Below are 25,148 nucleotides of genomic sequence, written 5' to 3' on the forward strand. Positions count from 1 at the left end.
CATTTATACTGCAGAAAGTCCTGACATTCTCTCTAACATGTCATAGATTAAAATGCTGTGATTTGGTGTCTAGTAGTTACTGCCTGAAGTACTTCAAATCACTGTATTAGGTTACTCATTGTATATGTCTAATTGCTAGCAATCTAGTGACATAACTGTGATCAGAAGCATCACAAATGTGATAGGTTCTGCTGGGTGCAGTGGCTCACGCCTATAATCTCAGCAGTCTGGGAGGCTGAGGTAGGTGGATCACTTGACGCCAGGAGTTCAAAACCAGCCTAGCCAGAATGACGAAACATGTCTCTACTAAAAACATAAAAATTGGGCACGGTGGCTTAGGCCTGTAATCCCAGCACTTTGGGAGGCCAAGACGGGCAGATCACTTGAGGTCAGGAGTTTAAGACCAGACTGGCTCATTAAGAGGCAAAATGGCCCATGTCTGATCTTCCTCTGCAGTTGTTCGACTGGTAAAGGAAAACTGCACCTACAGAACATGTGCACAACCTCAGTAAATGCACTGTGCATGCGGTCAGCCTCCCAAGTGCTGACCGACCCTGCGCATGCAGCAGTCAAGGGGCGGGGAAAGATCAAGTAAGAAAAGAGGCCGGGCGCGGTGGCTCAAGCCTGTAATCCCAGCACTTTGGGAGGCCGAGACGGGCGGATCACGAGGTCAGGAGATCGAGACCATCCTGGGTAACACGGTGAAACCCTGTCTCTACTAAAAATACAAAAACTTAGCCGGGCGAGGTGGCAGGCGCCTGTAGTCCCAGCTACTCGGGAGGCTGAGGCAGGAGAATGGCGTGAACCCGGGAGGCGGAGCTTGCAGTGAGCTGAGATCCGGCCACTGCACTCCAGCCTGGGTGACAGAGCGAGACTCCCTCTCAAAAAAAAAAAAAAAAAAAAAGTAAGAAAAGAAAACCCTGGAACCATGCCAGTGTATAAATCCCCAAGTCAAGGGCTGAACAGGGCACTTGAATCTCCCAAGTCACCCACTTCTCCCTCTTCCAAATGTACTTTGCTTCCTTTTGCTCCTGCTGTAATGCTTTTTAACAAACTTTCATTCCCGCTCTTAAGCTTGCCTCAGTCTCTTGCTCTGCCTTAAAACTACTTCTGCCCCTGCCAAATGCTTTCCTCTGAGGAGGCAAGGATTGAGTTTGCTGCAGATCTGTACAAATTTGCTGCTGGTAACCTGCTTTGGTGTCGCGACTAAGATACATTCCCTAGTGGTAAGAAACCTTGATATGGTTTGGTTCTGTGTCCCCGCACAAATTTCACCTTGAATTATAATAATCCTCACATATGGTGGGAGGGATCTTGTGGGAGGTCATTGAATCATGGGAGTGTTTTGGTTTTTTTTTTCCGTGCTGTTCTTGTGATAGTGAATAAGTCTCACAAGATCTGATGGTTTAATAAAGCGGAGTTCCCCTGAACATACTCTCTTGCCTGCTGCCACATAGGATGTGCCTTTGCTTCTCCTTTGCCTTCCGCCGTGATTGTGAGGCCTCCCAGCCATGCGGAACTGTGAGTCCATTAAACCTCTTTCCTTTATAAAATACCCACCCTTGGGTATGTCTTTATTAGCAGCTTGAGAACAGACTAATAGACGCCTCTACACCTTGCCTTCTTCCACTGGAGGCGTTTAACCCCGATATGCAGTTTCCTTCTCCCCTTTTGCTCTCCTGTTTACTAACTATCCTCTAGAATGATTCCTCTCAGTCACAGTGGCTCTGGTCCTCCTGGCTAATCTCTCAGCTCACCCTCATGGATGGCTTGTGGGGGTGGGAAGGACCTTGTATTCCACACTGAGTAGACCTGAGACACTAATGGCCCTTGAGACAGGAGGATTGTGGGAGTGGTAGGGTAAAGGCCACCACATCATGTGTGAGGCTACATTTGCTTCTTCAACGAAAATCAGCTCTTTCCCCAAATCCTACACTGTCTATTCTCGTTTTCTCTGTGTGTATTCTGAAATGACCTGGTGCACCCATCAGACTGTCCGCCTTGCAAGCAAGTCTGCCTTTTCTCTGCTTTCACTTTGCATGACGCATGACTTCCTTCTCTGCCTTAAACACACAATCCCTGTTTGTTATTTGTGTTCCCACGGCCTTTGTTGCATTTGTGTAGCAGGCAAAGAGCCGGTCTCCCTTGGGGATGACCCTTGAGATTTGTAGTTGTTTTGACCCTCCAGCTCCTAACCTTCCCCTGTCTGCTGGTTCATTGCCAGGACAAGCACTAGTTGGAAGCCAGGCTCTGCCAGCTCCTTGTGACTTACCATACACTTTTCATCCCTGTTACACTCCAAGCCCAAGTTTTTTGGCGGCTTTTGAAGCAATTTGTCTACCTACATAGGGCTTTATTCTGTGGCCCTTTAATGACCCTACCTACTGGCTTTTTTTTCGAGTTAGCACCGCTTTGCCATTTTCGAGCCCTTATCCCAAGCCCCAAGTCCTCTGGAGGTTCCTTCTTTATGTCAAGGGGGCAAGTCAACACTGCTCACTTGAATCCAACAGCTGCTGTTTTTGTGAGTATGTGAAGGCTTTCCATGAGTATCTCTCACTTCCTCCTATAGTAGAGGGACTTTCTTGTCTGTTTAAGCATTTGTTCTGCGTGTTACCCTGGGGGGACAAGGAACCCCAAATATAAATGTTCCTCCATTTCTCTAATCACTTCCATGCTCTTTTCTTTTTACCTTTTTTTTTTTCTTTTCTTTGAGATGGAGTCTTGCTCTGTTGCCCAGGCTAGTGTGCAGTGGTATAATCTAGGCTCCCTGCAACCTCCGCCTTCCAGGTTCAAGCAATTCTTCTGCCTCAGCCTCCAGAGTAGCTGGGATCACAGGTGTGTACCACCATTCCTGGCTAATTTTTGCATTTTTAGCAGAGATGGGGTTTCACCATGTTGGCCAGGCTGGTCTCGAACTCCTGACCTCAAGTGATCCACCTGCCTTGGCCTCCCGAAGTGAAAGGGGCCTGCCCCTCCACACCTCTGGGTATTTCTCGCAAGGTGGAGACGAGAGACTGAGAAAGTGAAATAAGACACAGAGACAGAGTATAGAGGAAGAAAAGTGGGCCCAGGAGACCGGCGCTCAGCAAGTGAGGACCTGCACCGGCGCTGGTCTCTGAATTCCCTCAGTATTTATTGATCACTATCTCTACTATCTCGGCAAGGGGGATGTGGCAGGACTATAGAGTAATGGTAGGGAGAGGATCAGCAGGAAAATGTGAGCAACGGAGTCTGTGTCATAAATAAGTTTAAGGAAAAGTGCTGTGCCTGGATGTGCATGTAGGCCAGATTTACGTTTGACTTTACACAAACATGTCAGTGCAGTAAAGAGCAGTATTGTCGCCCGCATGTCTCACCTCCAACCATGAGGCAGTTTTCTCCTATCTCAGTAAATAGAATGTATGTAAATATTTACTATGTAAATAGTAAATAGAATGTATGGTCGGGTTTTAAACTGAGACATTCCGTTCCCAGGGACGAGCAGGAGACAGATGCTTTCCTCTTATCTCAACTACAAAAAGGCCTTCTTCTTTTTTTTTTTTTTGAGACAGAGTCTCGCTCTGTCTCCCAGGCTGGAGTGCAGTGGCGTGATCTCGGCTTACTGCAAGCTCCGCCTCCCGGGTTCACGCCATTCTCCTGCCTCAGCCTCCCCAGCAGCTGGGACTACAGGTGCCCGCCACCACGCCCGGCTAATTTTTTTTGTATTTTTTAGTGGAGACAGAGTTTCACTGTGTTAGCCAGGATGGTCTCGATTTCCTGACCTCATGATCCACCCACCTCAGCCTCCCAAAGTGCTGGGATTACAGGCATGAACCACCGTGCCTGGCCGAGGCTTTCCTCTTCACTAATCCTCCTCAGCACAGACCCTTTACGGGTGTCGGGCTGGGGGACAGTCAGGTCTTTCCCTTCCCACGAGGCCATATCTCAGGCTGTCTCAGTAGGGGGAAACCTTGGACAATACCCAGGCTTTCTTGGGCAGAGGTCCCTGTGGCCTTGTGCAGTGCATTGTGTCCCTGCGTAATGGAGAATGGAGAATGGTGATGACTTTTACCAGGCATACTGCCTGCAAACAGATTTTTTTTTTTTTTTTTTTTTTTGAGACGGAGTCTCGCTCTGTCGCCCAGGCTGGAGTGCAGTGGCCGCATCTCAGCTCACTGCAAGCTCCGCCTCCCGGGTCTACGCCATTCTCCTGCCTCAGCCTCCCGAGTAGCTGGGACTACAGGCGCCCGCCACCTCACCCGGCTAGTTTTTTGTATTTTTTAGTAGAGACGGGGTTTCACCGTATTAGCCAGGCTGGTCTCGATCTCCTGACCTTGTGATCCGCCCGTCTCGGCCTCCCAAAGTGCTGGGATTACAGGCTTGAGCCACCGCGCCCGGCCTGCAAACAGATTTTTAACAAAGCGTATCTTACACAACCCTAAATCCATTAAACCTTGAGTCAGTACAGCATATGTTTCTGTGAGCACAGGTTGTTAAGATTACAGATTAGCGGCATCTCAAGGCAGAAGAACTTTTCTTAGTACAGATCAAAATGGAATTTCTTATGTCTTCCTTTTTCTACATAGACACAGTAACAGTCTGATCTCTCTTTCTTTTCCCCACATCAAAGTGCTGAGATTACAGGTGCGAGCTACTGCACCCAGCTGCCCTTTTCAATATACATCAGGACCTTCAAGGTTTTATTTGAAAGGAGAGAAGTCCAGCCCCCTTGCATCAGTTAACTGAGAAACAGGCTTCTCGTCCATATAAAGAACATGGGAGGCCAGTTGCGGAGGCTCACGCCTGAAATTCCAGCACTTTGGGAGGCCAAGGCAAGCGGATCATGAGGTCAAGAGATCAAGACCATCCTGGCCAACATGGTGAAACCCCATCTCTACTACAAATACAAAAATTAGCAGGGTGTGGTGGCACACCCCTGTAATCCCACCTACTTGGGAGGCTGAGTCCAGAAAATTGCTTGAACCTGAGAGGCGGAGATTGCAGTGAGCCGAGATTACACCACTGCGCTCCAGCCTAGGCAACATGGTGAGACCCTGTCTCAAAAAAGAAAAAAAAAAAGAACGACAGCTCCTATGCCAAACTTAGCAAAGACAATTAATTTTTCTCGTCATCATTTTAAATAGAGTAACAGAGAAAGTAGGAATGATTATCTTAAAACCTCAACAACTATTTTCTTCTATGTCCCTTTCATTTAAATACTATACAACAGGCCGGGTGTGGTGGCTCACACCTATAATCTCAGCACTTTGGGAAGCAGAGGCAGGCAGACCAACTGAGTTCGAGATCAGCCTGACCAACATGGTAAAACTCCGTCTCTACTAAAAATACAAAATTAGCCAGGTGTGGTGATGCGTGCCTGTAATCCCAGCGACTCGTGAAGCTAAGACAGGAGAATTGCTTGAATCTGGTTCAAGCAGAGGTTGCAGTGAGCTGAGATCACACCACTGCACTCCAGTCTGGGTGACAGAGCAAGACTCCATCTCAAAAAATAAAATAAAATGGCCGGGCGCGGTGGCTCAAGCCTGTAATCCCAGCACTTTGGGAGGCCGAGGTGGGCGGATCACAAGGTCAGGAGATCGAGACCACAGTGAAACCCCGTCTCTACTAAAAATACAAAAAATTAGCCGGGCGCGTGGTGGGCGCCTGTAGTCCCAGCTACTCAGGAGGCTGAGGCAGGAGAATGGCGTGAACCCAGGAGGCGGAGCTTGCAGTGAGCCGAGATCGCGCCACTGCACTCCAGCCTGGGCAACAGCGTGAGACTCCGTCTCAAAAAAAAAAATAAAATAAAATAAATAAATAAATAAAATAAAAAATACTATACAACAAAACAAGGACAGAGTGAAACTAAGCACACAATAATTTCAGCTATTCTAAAAGCGCATCTAGGAAGTGGCAGTATTGAAGTTAATTAAAGAAGAGAAAAAAATTTAATGACAGGCACGGTGGCTCACACCTGTAATCCCAACAACACATTGGGAGGCCGAGACCGGCGGATCACCTGAGGTCAGGAGTTGAAGACCAGCCTGATGAACATAGCGAAACTAAAATACAAAAAAGTAGCTGTGGCCGGGTGCGGTGGCTCAAGCCTGTAATCCCAGCACTTTGGGAGGCCGAGACGGGCGGATCACAAGGTCAGGAGATCGAGACCATCCTGGCTAACACGGTGAAACCCCGTCTCTACTAAAAAATACAAAAAACTAGCCGGGCGAGGTGGGGGGCGCCTGTAGTCCCAGCTACTCCGGAGGCTGAGGCAGGAGAATGGCGTGAACCCGGGAGGCGGAGCTTGCAGTGAGCTGAGATCCGGCCACAGCACTCCAGCCTGGGTGACAGAGCGAGACTCTGTCTCAAAAAAAAAAAAAAAAAAAAAAAAAAGTAGCTGTGCGTGGTGGCCCGCACCAGTAATCCTAACTACTCAGGAGGCTGAAGCACGAGAATCACTTGAACCCGGGAGGCGGAGACTGCAGTGAGCCGAGATCGCACCACTGTACTCCAACCTAGGCAGCAGAGCAAGACTCCATCTTGAAAAAATAAATAAATAATTTAAAGAAAAAATATTTAAGTAAATTAAAAAAGAAAAAAGAGCATCATCTCACATTTCCAAGATTGGTTTCTAGATACAGTAATTAGGTAACTTTCACCATTAGAATCTTTTTTTTTTTTTTTTTTTTTTTTTTGAGACGGAGTCTCGCTCTGCCACCCAGGCTGGAGTGCAGTGGCCGGATCTCAGCTCACTGCAAGCTCCGCCTCCCGGGTTCACGCCATTCTCCTGCCTCAGCCTCCCGAGTAGCTGGGACTACAGGCGCCCGCCACCTCGCCTGGCTAGTTTTTTGTATTTTTTAGTAGAGACAGGGTTTCACCATGTCAGCCAGGATGGTCTCGATCTCCTGACCTCGTGATCCGCCCGTCTCGGCCTCCCAAAGTGCTGGGATTACAGGCTTGAGCCACTGCGCCCGGCCTAACCATTAGAATCTTTAAACCAGTGCAACACTGGTACATATATTGATTTTAAGTACACAAATGAAGGCCTGATGGTGATAGAAGGCTTAGGATCAAAAATCGCTAGAAAGTCTGAGTTTTTTTTATTACTACTTAATACTTAATTTTAATAATAGTAAACACAGGCTGGGCGCAGTGGCTCATACCTGTAATCCCAGCACTTTTGCAGGCCAAGGTGGACGGATCACTTGAGGTCAGGAGTTCCAGACCCTCCTGGCCAACATGGCAAAACCCTGTCTCTACTAAAAATACAAAAATTAGCCAGACATGGTGGTGCTCGCCTGTAGTCCCAGCTATGTGGGAGGCCGAGGCAGGAGAAACTGGAACCTGGAGGGCAGAGGTTGCATTGAGATCGTGCAACTGCACTCTAGCCTGGGCCACAGAGCAGGACTCGATCTCAAAAAGAAAAGCTTTGTAGGCCGGGCACAGTGACTCAAGCTTATAATCCCAGCACTTTGGGAGGCCAAGGCAGGCGGATCACTAGGTGAGGAGATCGAGACCAGCCTGGGCAATATGGTGAAACCTCGTCTGTATTAAAAATACAAAAATTAGCCAGGCATGCCTGTAGTCCCAGCTACTCAGGAGGCTGAGGCAGGAGAATGGCATGAACCCGGGAAGCAGAACTTGCAGTGAGCCGAGATCGTGCCACTGCACTCCAGCCTGGGCAACAGAGCGAGACTCCATCTCACAAAAATAAATAAATAAATAAATAAATAAATAAATAAATAAAATAAATAATAAAAATTGCATGTAAATATTTACATATGCAAAGTATGTAGTCTTTTGTGTTTCAGTTCTTTCACTTGGTATGTGTTTTTGAGATTCATCTTTGCTGCATGTATAAATACTTATTTTCTATTGCTGAGCAATCTTCCTTCGTAACCAGTTGATGAATGTTTGGGTTGTTTCCAGGTTTTGATTAATATGAATAACTATCAATATAAACATTTGTGTGCAGTCTTTGAACATTTTTTTCCCTCTGTTGCCCAGACTGGAGTGCAGTGATGTGATCATGGCTCACGGCAGCCTCACCTTCCTGGGCTTAAGCAATCCTCGTACTTCAGTCTCCTAAGTAGCGGGGACTACAGGCGTGCGCCACTTTTTGTATGTTTTGTAGAGCCAGAGTCACGCCATGTTGCCTGGGTTGTTCTTGAACTCCTGGCCTCAAGTGACCCATCCGCCCCAGCCTCCCAATGTGCTGGGATCACAACAAGCATGAGCCACTGCCCCCGGCCTGACCATACATTTTTCTTTCCCTTTAATTTTGTATGCGTTGGATTCATGGGTCCAATGGCAAGTATATGTTAAACTTCCTAAGATATTGCCATATTCTTTACCAAAGTGGCTACCCATTTTGCATTCCAACCAGCAGTGTGTAAAAGTTCTAGTTGTTCTACATCAAGGCCATCTTTAGAAGTGAATCTTCCCAGACTTTAAAGAACATGCATATATTATGCATTTTTAATGTAAAAATGGTTCACACATATCACTGAATATATCAAGATCATCCTTGTATTGTCTAAATTATACTTCTGTGACAATCCTTTTTTTTTTTTTTTCCAGATGGAGTCTTGTTCTGTCACCGAGGCTGGAGTACAGTGGCACAATCTCGGCTCACTGCAAGCTCTGCCTCCTGGGTTCACGCCATTCTCCTGCCTCAGCCTCCCTAGTAGCTGGGACTACAGGTGCCCACCACCACGCCCGATTAATTTTTTTTGTTTTTGTATTTTTAGTAGAGATGGGGTTTCACCGTGTAAGCCAGGATTATCTTGATCTCCTGACCTTGTGATTCACCCGCCTCGGCCTCCCAAAGTGCTGGGATTACAGGCGTGAGCCACTGCACCTGACGTTCTGTGACAATTTTAATGCTGTGTTCCAATATATGAATCTCTCATTATTTATTAATGTATTAATTTATTATTATTTTTGAGATGGAGTTTTGCTCTTGTTACCCAGGTCGGAGTGCCATGGCACAATCTTGGCTCACTGCAACCTCTGCCTCCCAGGTTCAAGCGATTCTCCTGCCTCAGCCTCCTGAGTAGCTGGGATTATAGGCACCCACCACTGTGCCTGGCTAATTTTTGTATTTTTAGTAGAGACAGGGTTTCACCGGGTTGGCCAGGCTGGTCTCCAACTCCTGACCTCAAATAATCCACCTGCCTTGGCCTCCCAAAGTGCTGGGATTACAGGTGTGAGCCACCGCGCCCAGCCTCTCCCATTATTTATTACCAAACAAGGAAAGATAAAAAGGGTAAGGAGGATTTTGGTTGGATTTATTTCTGATATTGGCATTTGGAATAAACTTCGTTTAGTGAGTCTAAAGTTTGCAAAGTTATAAATCAGGTATTGGCTAATCTATAACATGATACAGGATTGCTAAAATACTAAAGGTATTTCATCACATAAAGGTATTTTTGGCTAGGCATAGTGGCTCATGCCTGTAATCCCAGTATTTTGGGAAGCCGAGGCGGGCACATCACGAGGTCAGGAGATCAAGACCATCCTGGCCAACATGGTGAAACCCCATCTCTACTAAATTACAAAAAAAAAAAAAAATTAGCCCGGTGTAGTGGCACACACCTACAGTCCCAGCTACTCGGGAGGCTGAGGCAGGAGAATCGCTTGAACCTGGGAGGTGGAGGCTGAAGTAAGCCAAGATCGTGCCACTGCACTCCAGCCTGGTGACAGAGTGAGACTCCGTCTCAAAAAAAAAACGATATTTGTGCTCAAATGTCAGGTCACATTTCCTAGACCAGTTCAGCTTTCCCTACACTCTTATCCTGTTGTATTTTCTTCCTAGCACTTCTTTTCTACTCATGTACTAGCTGACTCCCCCACTAGAATATGAGCTCCGTAGGCAGTATTTTTTTAATGTGGTTTTCCCAGGGTATAGACTGATGCGTAGATTAAATAATTAAACATGGACTTGATATTTGTGAAATTAATGAATTTAAGAAGGAGAGGCCCTGTAATCCCAGCACTTTGGGAGGCCGAGACAGGCGGATCACGAGGTCAGGAGATCGAGACCATCCTGGCTAACACGGTGAAACCCCGTCTCTACTAAAAAAGATACAAAAAACTAGCTGGGTGAGGTGGCGGGCGCCTGTAGTCCCAGCTACTCGGGAGGCTGAGGCAGGAGAATGGCGTGAACCCGGGAGGCGGAGCTTGCAGTGAGCTGAAATTAGGCTACTGCACTCCAGCCTGGGTGACAGAGCGAGACTCCGTCTCACACAAAAAAAAAAAAAAAAAAAAAAAAGAAGGAGGCCCAAGCATACTTTTTACTTTTTCAGATAGAGTCTCACTCTGTCGTCGCCCAGGCTGGAGTGCAGTGGCACTATCTTGGCTCACTGCAACCTCTGCCTCCCAGGTTCAAGCAATTCTTCTGAGTCAGCCTCCTGAGTAGCTGGGATTATAGGTGTGCGACAGCATGCCCGGCTAATTTTTGTATTTTTAGTAAGAAGGAGTTTCACCATGTTGGCCAGGCTGGTCTGGAACTCCTGACTTCAAGTGATCCACCCACCTCGGCCTTTCAAAGTGCTGGGATTACAGGCGTGAGCCACCACGCCTGGCCGCAAGCATACTTTTTATAATAACTGTATCTCACATGTATTCAGCATGTTCTATGGGCCAGGCTCAATTCTCGTAACACTCTATAATAAAGCCATTATTTCTGTTTTACAAACGAAGAAATTAAAGCTCAAGAGTTAGCCAGGCGTGGTGGCTCACGCCTGTAATCCCAGCACTTTGGGAGGGATCACGAGGTCAGGAGATCGAGACCATCCTGGGTAACATGGTGAAACCCCGTCTCTACTAAAAATACAAAAAAAATTAACCAGGCATGGTGGCAGGCACCTGTAGTCCCAGCTACTTGGGAGGCCAAGGCAGGAGAATGGCGTGAACTCGGGAAGCGGAGGCTGCAGTGATCCCAGATCACACCACTGCATTCCAGCCTGAGCGACAGAGTGAGACTCCGTCTCAAATAAATAAATAAATAAATAAATAAAGCTCAAGAGTTTTTAAGTAACTTGCCCAAGTTCACATTAGGATTCAAAACCAAGCACTGTGGTTCCACAGGCCCACTTTTTTTTTTTGAGACAGCATTTCACTCTGGCACTCAGGTTGGTGTGCAGTAGTGTAATCATAGCTCACTGCAGCCTCAACCTCCTGGGCTCAAGTGATCCTCCCACCTCAGCCTCCTGAGTAGCTGGGACCACAGGCATGCACCACCACGCCTGTCTAATTTTATTTTTTGTAGAGACAGGGTCTCCTTATGTAGCCTGGGCTGGTCTTGAAACTCCTGGAGCCAGGGAATTCTCCTACCTCGGAGTCCCAATGTGGTGGGATTACAGGTGTGAACCATTGCACACGGCCTACACTGTGTCTTTTGATAACAGTCTTGGGCTGACTCAGATTTCTATAAGTATCCCCCACATTTTGGGAATTCCTAGGCTGTCTTCTTTGTTTCCTCAAGCTTGTCTTCCTTTGCCCTGGAAAACATCCTCATTTGTTATCTCTATTTTGGAGTAAATCTTCCTTCTCACCCCTATCGCACACAGAAGAAACTCAGCTTGTTGAAAGATTTTTATCACAACAAACCTTTCTAGGGATGGAGAATGTGTTCCAATGAATCTTCTCCCTTTACACAATCTTCTGGCTCTCTCCTCGCTGTTCCTTGTCTTCCACACCTTCTCTCCCTGATCGTCTTCTGGGAATCCCCAACTCCTCACCTTTACTGTGACCTCTCTAAGCTTTCCACCTCTGAAGCTTAGCACCAGCTTCTACCCACACGCCGAAGGCTCAGTGCCACCTTAACCTCTTGCCCAAGGAAAAGGGTATTTCCCCTAAGGAAGAGCTGCTCTCTCCCTCAGAATCTAGTGCCAATTTCCTCCCTGACACTCGGAGCATGCTTGCGAGGGGAAACCTCACTTCCCTGCAGCCACCCAAACTGAAAATAATACTCCTCTTTTTATTTTTCCAGACAGGGTCTTGCTGTGTCGGCCAGGCTGGAGTGGAATGGCGTGATCTTGGCTTACTGCAACCTCTGCCTCCCAGGTTCAAGCGATTCTCCTGCCTCAGCCTCCTGAGTAGCTGGGACTACAGGCGCATACCACCATGTCTGGCTAATTTCTGTATTTTTAGTAGAGATGGGGTTTCACCATGTTGGCCAGGCTGGTCTCAAACTCCTGACCTCATGATCCTCCCACCTCAGCCTCCCAAAGTGCCGGGATTACAGGTGTGAGCCACTGCACCCGGCCTACTCCTCTTTAATGTGAATAACAACCAAGGTGTTCTCAGTCTTGTAAAAACTGTGAATAAGATCATCTTAACATTACTATGTTTATTGGTCTACTCGAAGTCACAATATAGGTAAACACAATATGCATGTTACACAAATGCAGCTTCAAATGTCACTCTCCCAGTCCCACATAGGTTACTAGTTTTAAGGAATTGAAGACATTCTTTAGTTCTCTCTCTAAATAAGGATCAGAGCTAAAATTAGAGAAATTCTGAAGCTACTGTTCCTTTGCTTCTGAATCACAGTGATAACCAGGTCCCAAGCAAGGAATGACTTCAGGTCTTGGGACAGGGGCCAAGGTAAGGATCACCATGCAAGCAACATATTTATCTTTGAGAAAGGAATGTTAAAAAGTGATCAAAGCCTTCCTTAACACTTTAATCAATGTATATTTTGTTAATAATCGTAGCACACTTAGTATAAAGAAATAGATAAGTATGTGTGGGACTTTATTTTGGATCATATCTTTTTCATACCTTTTTTTTTTTTTCTTTTTAACGACAGCATCTCGTTCTGTCACCAGTCTGGAGTGCAGTGATGAGATCTTGGCTCACTGCAATCTCTGCCTCCTGGGTTTAAGGGAGTCTTGTGCCTCAACCTCCGGAATAGCTGGGATTACAAGCGTGCACCACAATGTCCAACTAATCTTTATATTTTTAGTGGAAACACGGTTTCACCATGTTGGCAAGGCTGGTCTCAAACTCCTGGCAATCCACCTGCCTCGGGCTCCTAGCAATCCACCTGGCTTGGGCTCCCAAAGTGCTGGGGTTGCAGGTTTCAGCCACTGCACCCAACCTGCATCAGATCCTTAAAGATACAGGGGTTCCTGATAATAATGAGCTCCATAATGCCTCAGAAGCCTGGGGCCCAAAGTTTGGGAACCACTGAGTCAAAACGTCCAACTTTAGAGCATCAACTCAGGAGTGGACATTGCATAGTACACACATGTTAGTATACATATTATTCGTCTGTTAGGACCACCATAACAAAATATCACAGATTGGGTGGTTCTGAGATGGGGTAGGGACTGCCCTCGGTGTGTCTCCTATAGTGCCGCCCCAACTAATGCATTTCTGCATTCCTCTAGACATACCTCCTAACTACCAGACCTTGTACCACCACCACCCTGGCACCTTACCTGTGGTCAAAATCTTGCAGCTGCTGCAAGCTATCTGAAGAAACCAAGATAAGAAGCATTCCACCATAAATCCTGCTCAAGAAAACTAACCCCACCACCCGCATGCACACAAGTCCTGGAGAATGACCGATCCTTAATCCTAGCAAGATGATAATAGGAAAAATCACACCCAGGGGTGAAGATTTAACATGCTAATGAGACATGCAATGCAGGAAGAAGCATGTAACCGAACCGCTTTGCCGAGACCAGCTTGGTGGTGGAGACCCTAACCCAGCAGCGCTAGAGGAACTAAAGACACACACAGAAATACAGAGGTGTGGAGTGGGAAATCAGGGGTCTCACAACCTTCAGAGCTTAGAGCCTCGAACAGAGATTTACCTATGTATTTTCTGACAGCAAGCCAGTGATAAGCCTTGTTTCTATAGATTATAGACTAACTAAAAGTATTCCTTATGGGAAATAAAGGGATGGGTTTGGCTAGTTATCTGCAGCAGGAGCATGTCCTTAAGGCACAGACCACTCATGCTATTTTTTGTGGTTTAAGAACACTTTTGGCCGGGCGCGGTGGCTCAAGCCTGTAATCCCAGCACTTTGGGAGGCCGAGACGGGCGGATCACGAGGTCAGGAGATCGAGACCATCCTGGCTAACACGGTGAAACCCCGTCTCTACTAAAAAATACAAAAAACTAGCTGGGCGAGGTGGCGGGCGCCTGTACTCCCAGCTACTCGGGAGGCTGAGGCAGGAGAATGGCGTGAACCCGGGAGGCGGGGCTTGCAGTGAGCTGAGATCCAGCCACTGCACTCCAGCCTGGGCAACAGAGCTAGACTCCGTCTCAAAAAAAAAAAAAAAAAAAGAACACTTTTAAGCGGTTTTCCACCCTGGGTGGGCCAGGTGTTCCTTGCCCTCATTCCAGTAAACCCACAACCTTCCAGTGTGGGTGTCATGGCCATCATGAACATGTCACAGTGCTGCAGAGATTTTGTTTATGGCCAGTTTGGCGGCCAGTTTATGGCCAGATTTTGGGGGACCTGTTCCCAATACTGCTTAGGTGCCAGTAGTTCTCTGCCTCTACATGTGTAAATGTCACTCCCTTCCTGCTTTTTGCCACTTTACAATTACTCTCCTAGCTGGGCATGGTGGCTGATACATGTAATCCCAGCACTTTGGGTGGCCGAGGCAGACAGATCACTTGAGGTCAGGATTTTGTGACCAGCCTAACCAATATGGTGAAACCTCCTCTCTACTAAAAATAACCAAAATTAGTGGGATGTGGTGGGCACTTGTAGTCCCAGCTACTCGGGAGGCTGAGGCAGGAGAATCGCTTGAACCTGGGAGACAGAGGCTGCAGTGAGCTGAGATGTCACCACTGCACTCCAGCTTGGGCAACAGAGCAAGACTCCATCTCAAAAAACAACAACAAAAAAGTACTCTTCTGACTCTCTTTGGGGAACCAGTCAGATAATTCTCTCTCTTGTGCTGTCTTCTCTGTGCTCGAAAATAAGCCCCTAGGCTGCGCACAGTGGCTCACGCCTCTAATCCCAGCACTTTGGGAGGCCGAGGTGGGTGGACCACCTGAGGTTGGGAGTTTGAGAGCAGCCTGGCACATGCCTATAATCCCAGCTACTTGGGAGACTGAGGAAGGAGAATCACTTGAACCCAGGAGGCAGAAGTTACAGTGAGCTGAGATCACACCATTGCACTCCAGCCTGGCAACAAGAATGAAACTCCTTCTCGGGGAAAAAAAAAAAAAAAGAAAGAAAAAGAAAATAAGCGCCTAATAAACACCTTGTCTGGGAAACTTGCTCTGCCTCCCATCAATTTCTATCACACGAGAGTCGAAGAATCTGTGGTTGATACCAGCTCAAACAAGAGGAATGTATTTTCTCACAGTTCTGGAGGCTGGAATTACAAGACCAGGGGCCAGCAGGGCTGGTTCCTGGTGAGGTCACTCTTCCTGATTTGCAGAAGGCTGCCTTCTTGCCGTATCCTTCCATGGCCTCCCTTTGGTATGTGAGCAGGAAAAGAAAGATCTCTGGTGTCTGTTCATCTTATAAGGACACTGCTCCTACCAGAATCCTACCCTATTGGTCTCATTTAACCTTAATTACCTCCTTACAGGCCCTGTCTCCAAATATAGTGACACTGAGGTTTGGGGCTTCAGCATATGAATGCAGGGGACAGGGAGGTCACAATTCAGTCCATAATGCTGTGGGTTCACTCAGGGAGAAACCAGGAATTTCTCAGAGGAAAGGATCTTTGTGATTGACTGATGGACAGTGCTATTCCCTAGAGACAGTAGGACATGAGATGATGAGGAATTGGGGTAGACTGGACTGCACACAAGTGTCACTACAAGGTGAAAACCAGCTAGATAACACTGGGTACCTGGAGCTGAGTGTCAGATGTTGGAGTTGCAAAGTGTTTCAGGGATGCTGTCAGTTACGAAGGAGAAAAAAATATATAAAAATTCAACATACACACAAGCAAGAGAAAGTTCAAATAATACTGGCTTCAGAATGAAGGAAATTTTACTGGCTCATGTAGTGGGAAGTGTTACTGGTAGAGAGTGTCCAGGCTCTTGGCGTCTTGAACAGAGAATTGGACAAAACACACAAACAAAGCGAGGCAGGAATGAAGAGATTTACTGAAAATGAAAGTACACAACACAGTATGGGAGTGGCCCGGGCTTAGGGGATGAAAGGGCCCCATTACAGAATGTGTGGGGGTTTTGGCCGGGCGCAGTGGCTCACGCCTGTAATCCCAGCACTTTGGGAGGCTGAGGTGGGCGGATCACCTGAGGTCAGGAGTTTGAGACCAGCCTGGCCAACATGGTGAAACCCTGTCTCTACTAAAAATACAAAAAATTAGCCGGGTGTGGTTGCGCGCGCCTGTAATCCCAGCTATTTGGTAGGCTGAGGCAGGAGAATCCCTTGAACCCGGGAACCAGAGGTTGCAGTGAGCCGAGATCGCGCCATTGCACACTCCAGGCTAGGGAACAAGAGCGAGATTTTGTCTCAAAAAAAAAAAAAAAGAATTTGTGGGGGGTTCAAATACCCTCTAGGGATTTCCACTGGTCACTTGGTGTACGCCCTACGTAAACGAAGAGGATGAAAGTTACAAAGTCATGTACTTGACGTACGACTCAACATACGCTGTATGGAGAGGATATTTCCTGTCATAGCTGAAGTGTGAATCGGCCTTATGTTCCCTGACTCCAGACCGCATTTTCCTGCCACAGAAGTACAAAGATAGGGTGGACTTTTTGGTTGGTTGAGCAAATGGCTGAATATTCTCATCAAAGGCCTAAAGTCTTTCCATAGCGATTGCTTCTTCATAAACCTCTTCTAATGGTTTTAGGATGGCAAATTCCCCTTTTGTTCTAACACAGGGGATCTCAAGCAAATTTATGTGGGATTAAGACTCGCTGGCTGGCCGGGCGCGGTGGCTCAAGCCTGTAATCCCAGCACTTTGGGAGGCCGAGACGGGCGGATCACAAGGTCAGGAGATCGAGACCATCCTGGCTAACATGGTGAAACCCCGTCTCTACTAAAAATACAAAAAACTAGCCGGGCGAGGTGGCGGGCGCCTGTAGTCCCAGCTACTCCGGAGGCTGAGGCAGGAGAATGGCGTGAACCCGGGAGGCGGAGCTTGCAGTGAGCTGAGACCCGGCCACTGCACTCCAGCCTGGGCGACAGAGCGAGACTCCGTCTCAAAAAAAAAAAAAAAAAAAAAGACTCGCTGGCTGGGCACGGTGGCTCAGGCCAGGCGTGATGGGTCACGCCTGTAATCCCAGCACTTTAGGAGACCGAGGTAGGCAGATCACCTGAGGTCAGGAGTTCGAGACCAACCTGACCAACATGGTGAAACTCTGTCTCTACTAAAAGTACAAAAATTAGCATGGTGGCATGCATCTGTAATCCCAGCTACCTGGGAGGCTGAAGCAGGAGAATTGCTTGAACTCGGGAAGGGGAGGTTGCAGTGAGCTGAGATCACATCACTACACTCCAGCCTGGGCAACAGAGCAAGACTCTGTCTCAAAACAAAACAAAACAAAACAAAAAAGACTCGCTGATGCAATTACCATTTGAGTTTAGGAAACAGTGCTATGTTTGAAATATGAGTTGTAAATGACTCTTAGCAATGTCTTTTAAAAGGATCTAGGCCAGGCATGGTGGCTTATGCTTATAATTCCAGCACTTTGAGAGGCTGAAGCAGGAGGATTGCTTTAGTTTGGGAGTTTAAGACCAGCCTGGGCAACAAAGTGAGACACCGTCTCTACAAAATATTTGTAAAAGTTAGCTGGGCGAGGTGGTGTGTGCCTTTGGTCTCAGCTACTCGGGAGACCGAGGTAGGTGGATCACTTGAGCCTTGGGAGGTTGAGGTTGCAGTGAGCTGCGATATACCACTGCACTCCAGTCGGGGCAAGACTGAGATCCTGTCTCAAATAAATAAATTAATTAATTAATTGAAAGATCCATGACTTATTTACCCAAGGATACCCTAGGCTCCTAAGGGAAGTCTGGCCACTCCCTTGTATGTTTGAGCATCCCAAACTCCAAATGACACAGTCACTCCCACCCCAAGCACTGAGCCATTCGCAGGGAGTCACACTACGCTCTATAGGATGAGATGGCTTCTCTCCCTGAAATAATTTAAAAGCAACAGACCTTGTACTCAGCTTGAGTTGCAGAAAAGAGAAATAGTGGTTTTTTTGTTTCCTTTCTTTTGTTTTGTTTTACTGAGAAAGAGTCTCACTCTGTCACCAAGGGCAGAGTGCAGTGGCACAATCTCAGCTCACTGCAACTTTGCCTCCCAGGTTCAAGCAATTCTCCTGCCTCAACCTTCTGAGTAGCTGGGATTACAAGCCTGTGCCACCATGCCTGGCTAATTTTTGTATTTTTAGTAGAGACGGGGTTTTGCCATGTTGGCCAGGCTGGTCTCGAACTCCTGACCTCAGATGATCTGCCCACCTCAGCCTCCCAAAGTGCTGGGATTACTGGCACAAGCCACCACGTCCAGGGTGAGCAATAGTTTTCTTTTTTTTTTTTTTTTTGAGACGGAGTCTAGCTCTGTTGCCCAGGCTGGAGTGCAGTGGCCGGATCTCAGCTCACTGCAAGCCCCGCCTCCCGGGTTCACGCCATTCTCCTGCCTCAGCCTCCCGAGTAGCTGGGAGTACAGGCGCCCGCCACCTCGCCCGGCTAATTTTTTTTTTTTTTTTTTTTTTTGTATTTTAGTAGAGACGGGGTTTCACCGTGTTAGCCAGGATGGTCTCGATCTCCTGACCTCGTGATCCGCCCGTCTCGGCCTCCCAAAGTGCTGGGATTACAGGCTTGAGCCACCGCGCCCGGCCAATAGTTTTCAAGGCAGATATTGGTGCAAGCCCGAGAACTTAATATTAATACATGTGTGTAACCCTGGACGAGTCATTTTACCTCTCCGAGCTTCATTTCTTTGTCTGTTAAATGGGTATAAAAACACCTGGGAACTTTGTCCGAAACCAATTCCTTTCCTCCTAGGAGTAGTCTTTTCCCTGTGACCCGAAGGGTAAACATGTGACCTGATTTGGTCAATCATTTTATGACCTTGTCCACAGTGACTGGTCCAGCAGTGGATGCTGAACTGAACTTGTTGACGTTATTCCCTTGCAATTTTTCCGTTGGAACTGGAGAAGCGGAGGCTTTCTCTCCCCTCTAGATGTGGAGCCCTAAGGATGGGATTTGAGAGCTATTTGGCCCCATCGTTTGAGCTCATCTCTTACTACTTCACATTTTACTCACTCTACCCCATCCACAGTGGCCTGCTTGGTATTGCTCAAATCCGGGCATGCTTCTGCTTCAGGACCTTTGGACTTCCTCTTTCCCTTTTCTGCAATGCTTTTCTTCCAGACATCTGCAAAGCTGATTCTTTCGTTTCCTTCAACTCTCTGCTCAGATGTCACCTTCTCAAAGACCTATCCTGAATACTCTATCTGAAATGGTGACGGTGACCCTATCCTCCTCTCTATTCCTCTTTTCTTTTTTTTTCTCTCTTTTCTTTTCTTTCGACGGAGTCTCGCTCTGTCACCCAGGCTAGAGTGCAGTGGCATGATCTTGGCTCACTGCAACCTCTGCCTCCCGGGTTCAAGTGATTGTCCTGCCTCAAGCCTCCCAAGTAGCTGGGACTACAGGTGCATGCCACCACGCCCAGCTAATTCTTTATTTTTTTAGTAGAGACCGGGTTTCACCATGTCAGCCAGGATGGTCTCTATCTCCTGACCTCGTGATCCGCCCTGCTTCCGCCTACTCAAGTGCTAGGATTACAGACGTGAGCCACTGCACCCGGCCCCTTTCTTTCTTTTTTCTTTCTTTCTTTTTTTTGAGACAGGCTCTCACTCTGTCGCCCAGGCTGGAGTGCAGTGGTGCAATCTGGGCTCACTGCAACCTCTGCCTCCTGGGCTCAGATGATTCTCCTACCTCAGCCTCTGGAGTAGCTGGGACTAGAAGCAGGCACCACTACGCCTGGCTAAGCTAATTTTTGTATTTTTTGTGGAGACGAGGTTTCGCCAAGTTGCCCAGGCTAGTCTCAAACTCCTGGACTCAAATGATCCTCCCACCTTGACCTCACTAAGCACTGGGATTACAGGCATGAGCCACTGTGCCCACCCACTCCTCTACTCCTAATCTCTTACCTTGCTCTGTTTTTATTTTCCATAGCACTAACTTCTACCATATAATCTAAGTTCATTATTGTTATTTATATTATTATTACTCATTGCCAGTCTCCTACCTATCTCAACTAGAATGTATGTTTCTACATCTATGAACACAAAAGGACTGATAGTGAACATACTCAAAGGCGACCTTTGGCTCTGTATGTGTGTATATATTTTGTGTATTTGTTTTCTATGGTTTCTTTCCTTTTTAATTTATTTTTTATTTTTTTGAGATAAGGTCTTACTCTTTCACCCACGCTGGAGTGCTGTGGCACAACCATAGCTCACGGCAGCCTTGACCTTCTGCACTCAAGTGATTCTGCTGCTTCAGCCTCCTGAGTAGCTGGGATTACAGGAGCCAGTCACCATGCCTGGCTCTAAGTTTCCTTTCTTTCTCTCTCTTTCTAATTTTATTATTATTATTATTATTATTATTATTATTATTATTTTGAGACAGGATCTCACCCTGTCGCTCAGGCTGGAGTGTAGTGGCATAATCATGGCTCACTGTAGCCTCAACCTCTCCAAACTCAGGTGATCCTCCCACCTCAGCCTCCTGAGTAGTTGGGACTACAGGCATACGTCACCATGCCAGGCTAATTTTTGTATTTTTTTGTAGAGACGGGTTCTGACTATGTTGCTCAGGTTGGTCTCAAACTCCTGAGCTCAAGTGATCTGCCCACCTTGGCCTCCCAAAGTGCTGGTATTACAGGCATGAGCTACCGTGCCCGAACTTTTTTATTTTTTTATTTTTATTTTTTATAGAGGCAGGGTTTTGCTATGTTGTCCAGGCTGCTCTCCAACTCCTGGTCTCATGCAACCCTCTTTCTTCAGCCTTCCAAAGTGCTGGGATTATAGGCATGTGCCACCACACCTGGCCTAGTGTTCTTTCTTTCTTTTTCTTTTTTTTTCCTTTGAGGTAGGGTCTTACTTCCTTTGCCCAGGCTAGAGTGCAGTGGCTTGATCTCGGCTCATTGCGGCCTCAACTACCCAAGCTCACATGCTCTTCCCACCTCAGCTTCCCTAGTGTCTGGGATTACAGGCACGAGCCACCACACACAGGTAATTTTTTTTTGTATTATATTTTTAATAGAGACAGAGTTTTGTCACATTGTCCAGGCTGGTCTCAAACTCCTGAGCTCAAGGGATACACCCACCACATCCTCCCAAGGTGCTAGGATTACAGGCAAGAGTCACCACACCCAGTTCAAGTTTTCTTTCTTGAGCACTAATTATTTTATTTTATTATTTTATTTTATTTTCTGAGATGGAGTCTCGCTTTGGTGCCCAGGCTAGAGTACGGTGGTGCGATCTCGGCTCACTGCAACCCCTCCACCTTCCAGGTTCAAGTGATTCTCCTGCCTCAGTCTCCTGAGTAGCTGGGATTACAGACATGCACCTGGCTAATTTTTGTATTTTTAGTAGAGACGGGATTTCACCATTTTGGCCAGGCTGGTTTTGAACTCCTGACCTCAGGTCATCTGCCCGCCTTGGCCTCCCAAAGTGTTGAGATTACAGGCGTGAGCCACTGCGCCTGGCCCACTTGAGCATTATTTTTAACAGGTAAGAAAATCAATACTTAAAAAAATTTTTTTTGGCCCAACTTTGCAATTTGGGCAGATGGGAAAAAAAGTCTTGAGGAGGCTAAGTTCAGTAAGTGGAAAAGACAGTAAAACAGAGATGCAGAGAGTGGTGGCAGCGGGCATTGAGAACCAGCAACACTGGTTGAAAAGGAAGCTGTGAAGAGCTGTAAACACCACAGGTGAATGCAGCCCGAAATAAAATTGCCGAGCTTGGCTGGCTGGGTGTAAGGTAGATAGAGAAGGTCAGGAAAGGTTTGCTGGGGTTACTCAAGGTCATTGGGTAGTGGGCCTTAAATTAATTGATCTTATTGTTTTTTCTAGTCCTAACCATACTGAGATTGATTTTAGAAGAGGACAGCTTGAGCAGTCATTTCTCTCACTATGGCCAGGGTCCAGGGCCTGTGTCTAGTGGGTGTTGGTTCCCAGGCTGTGGAATGATGATGGAAAAGGATTGCTAGGACTGTAACAGGAGTTAATGAAGTGGCAAACTGGAAAGAGCCTATACTTTGGAGTGAGGGAGCACTGCTTTTAAATCTTCTCTCTGTCCCTTACCAGCCATGTTGACCCTGAACAAGTAACTAACCACCTAGTGCAAGATCAAAGGCCCCTTGAAAGTAGTGAATTAGGGAAAGTATAGTAAGTATGGCAATAAATTATGCTTTCACAAACAAAAACAGAAAATAAAAGTTCTGGACGGGCGCGGTGGCTTATGCCTGTAATCCTAGCACTTTGGGAGGCCAAGGCAGGCTGATCACTTGAGGTCAGGAGTTCGAAGCCAGTCTGGCCAACATGGTGAAACCCTGTCTCTACTAAAAATACAAAAAAATTAGCTGGGCGTCGTGACAGATGCATATAATCCCAGCTACTCAGGAGGCTTGAGGCAGGAGAATCGCTTGAACCCGGGTGGCAGAGGTCTGCAGTGAGCTCAGACTGCCCCACTGCACTTCACCCTGGGCCACAGAGCAAGACTCTGTCTCAAAAAAAATTTAAATTTTAATTTTAAAAAACCATAATATGAAATTTTTAAAAAATGAAAGTTCTTAAAAGCAACTGCTTTGAACAAACACAGTTGATTAAACTAAAAACCCTGCTATAACACCTTCTATTGTCCAGGAAACCTTGCTGTCAGGGCAGGTTTCCCCACAAGTCTTATAAACACAAGTTTTTAAATCAGCCATTTCTGACTTGAGATTAAGTCTTTCATACATATGGTATTTGTTTTCTTACACCCTTGTTTTAGTTTCACAAGTCTTGGCAACTGTCAGGTCTTTTCACAAAGTTCTCTAGTGTTTGAAGGCATGTTTTTTGGGGGCCTGGCCTTCTGTGCAGATGAAAAACACCTCTTTTTTTTTTTTTTTTTTTTTTGAGATGGAGTTTTGCTTTTGTCTCCCAGGCTATGGCTTACTGCAACCTCCGCCACCCAGGTTCAAGCGATTCTCCTGCCTCAGCCTCCTAAGTAGCTGGGATTACAGGCGGCTGCCACCACACCCGGCTAATTTTTTTTTTTTGAGACGGAGTCTTGCTCTGTTGCCCAGGCTAGAGTGCAGTGGCACAATCTAAGCTCACTGCAACCTGCACCTCCTGGGTTCAAGCAATTCTCTGCCTCAGCCTCTCGAGTAGCTGGGATGACAGGGGCCTGCTATGAAGCCTGGCTAATTATTTTGTATTTTTAGTAGAGACAGGGTTTCATCATGTTGGCCAGACTGGTCTGGAACTCCTGACCTTCTGATCCACCCACCTCGGCCTCCCAGAGTGCTGGGATTATAGGCGTGAGCTATGTGCCCAGCCACACCTGGCTAATTTTTGTAATTTTAGTAGACACGGGGTTTTGCCATGTTGGCCAGGTTGGTCTCAAACTCCTGACCTCAGGTGATCCGCCCACCTCGGCCTCCCAAAGTGCTGGGATTACAGGCATGAGCCACTGCACCCAGCCCCAAACCCCCTTTAACAAGCAGTGGTTGGCAAGTTATCAAGACCATGGATTTTGGAGCCAGGTTACATCTCCTGGGTTTGAATATAGGCTTCATCATTTCCTAGCTGTAAGACCTTGGGCAGCCGGGCATGGCTGTGTAATCCCAGCACTTTGGGAGGCTGAGGTGTGGGAATCACCTGAGGTCAGGAGTTCAAGACAAGCCTGGCCAACATGGTGAAATCCTGTCTCTACTAAAAATACAAAAATTAGCTAGGTGTGGTGGCGGGCGCCTGTAGTCCCATCTACTTGGGAGTCTGAGGCACCAGAATCACTTGAACCTGGGAGGCGGAGGTTGCAGTTAGCTGAGATCCCGCCACTGCACTCCAGCTTGGGAAACAGAGCAAGACTCCGTCTCAAAAAAAAAAAAAAAAAAAAAAAAAGACCTGTGGCAAATTACTTTTTCCTACATCCTAAGGTAATTGTGATAATTAAATGAAGTAATATGTGTAAAGCCCTTAGAACTTTACAATATTTGTAAAACCCTTAGAAGTTATAAAAATTATTTAATATTTAAATAATTTAATGAATGTATTTAATTCGTTAAGTATTATGTATAAATATAAAATTATTTTATATTTGTAAAGCCCTTAAGAACCGTGCCTGGCACACAGTAAAGCTCTGTTTGCAAATAATATTTTGGCTCACCAGTAGACCACTAGTTCATACTGCTTGATGATAAGCTAATCCGCCTCATTCATCCTTGACCCCCTAAACAGGTCTATGACTTGGTTGCTAGGAAGCTGCGTTGACTTTATTAGCAGTAATAGTGATATGTCCTTTTACCAGGCAATTGCATGGACCAGTATTTATAGGGAAGTTGGAGCCCTGCCGCAGAGGGGTTAAATGATAGGAAAATGCCTGCCATTTTCACATGCTGTTACAACCAGGCAGTAAAAGTCCTCAGAAGTTAAATTTTAAGTAATCAGACTGGCCACTTCCCTTCCCCTGGGAATGCAGTTGGGATGGAGGGCTCTGTCTCCAGTTGGAAAGAAATCCTAAGTCCCCTCCTGTGTGGACACCAGACAACAGGTATCCCAGGGCCCTCTCGTTGCCCAGCAATACTGTGAAATGAAGACACCCTCAAGTCACATTTGAAATCATTCCGGGTTCTTCCAGTTCAGCACCTTGGCTGTTTTCCTCTTCACTGGGAAGGTGCTGGCAGCCTAACGGCCTTTTAGGTTTCTTTTAAGTTTGGGGCATCTGAAACCCGGCTAAGGTGCGGCGGGTAGTGTACCTCATTCAAAGAATACCCCCAATTCACCAGACGAGCCCCTAATTGTGGGTGCGGGGCCGGGCGCTCTTTCGTTCCCCCTTCCACCAGCACTACCCTCAGTTCTGCTTCTAGCCACGCCCTTTCGCGTTCACGTCCAGCGTCCCGGCAGGATTGATTGAGGACGACTGGACTGCCATTACGCCTGCGCAAGGAGCCCAAGGCTAGAGCCGCTAGGCTGCCCTGCCCGAAGGGCTCAAC

General features: G+C 46.9%; 1 long non-coding RNA gene across 2 annotated transcripts; it reads left to right on the forward strand.

Annotated features, from left to right (window-relative positions):
* The first annotated feature begins 924 nt into the window (after positions 1-924).
* LOC139358466 (uncharacterized) lies at positions 925-16,157 on the forward strand. Of its 2 annotated transcripts, XR_011613374.1 has the most exons (4): positions 925-1,226; positions 1,458-1,521; positions 11,975-12,048; positions 13,380-16,157. It is a non-coding gene; the product is annotated as an uncharacterized lncRNA (long non-coding RNA). The 2 variants fall into 2 exon arrangements; XR_011613373.1 differs by having other exon boundaries at positions 925-1,521.
* The last annotated feature ends 8,991 nt before the right edge of the window (positions 16,158-25,148 follow it).

The sequence above is a fragment of the Macaca nemestrina genome, chromosome 15 (assembly GCF_043159975.1).
Source record: "Macaca nemestrina isolate mMacNem1 chromosome 15, mMacNem.hap1, whole genome shotgun sequence".
NCBI lineage: Eukaryota > Metazoa > Chordata > Mammalia > Primates > Cercopithecidae > Macaca > Macaca nemestrina.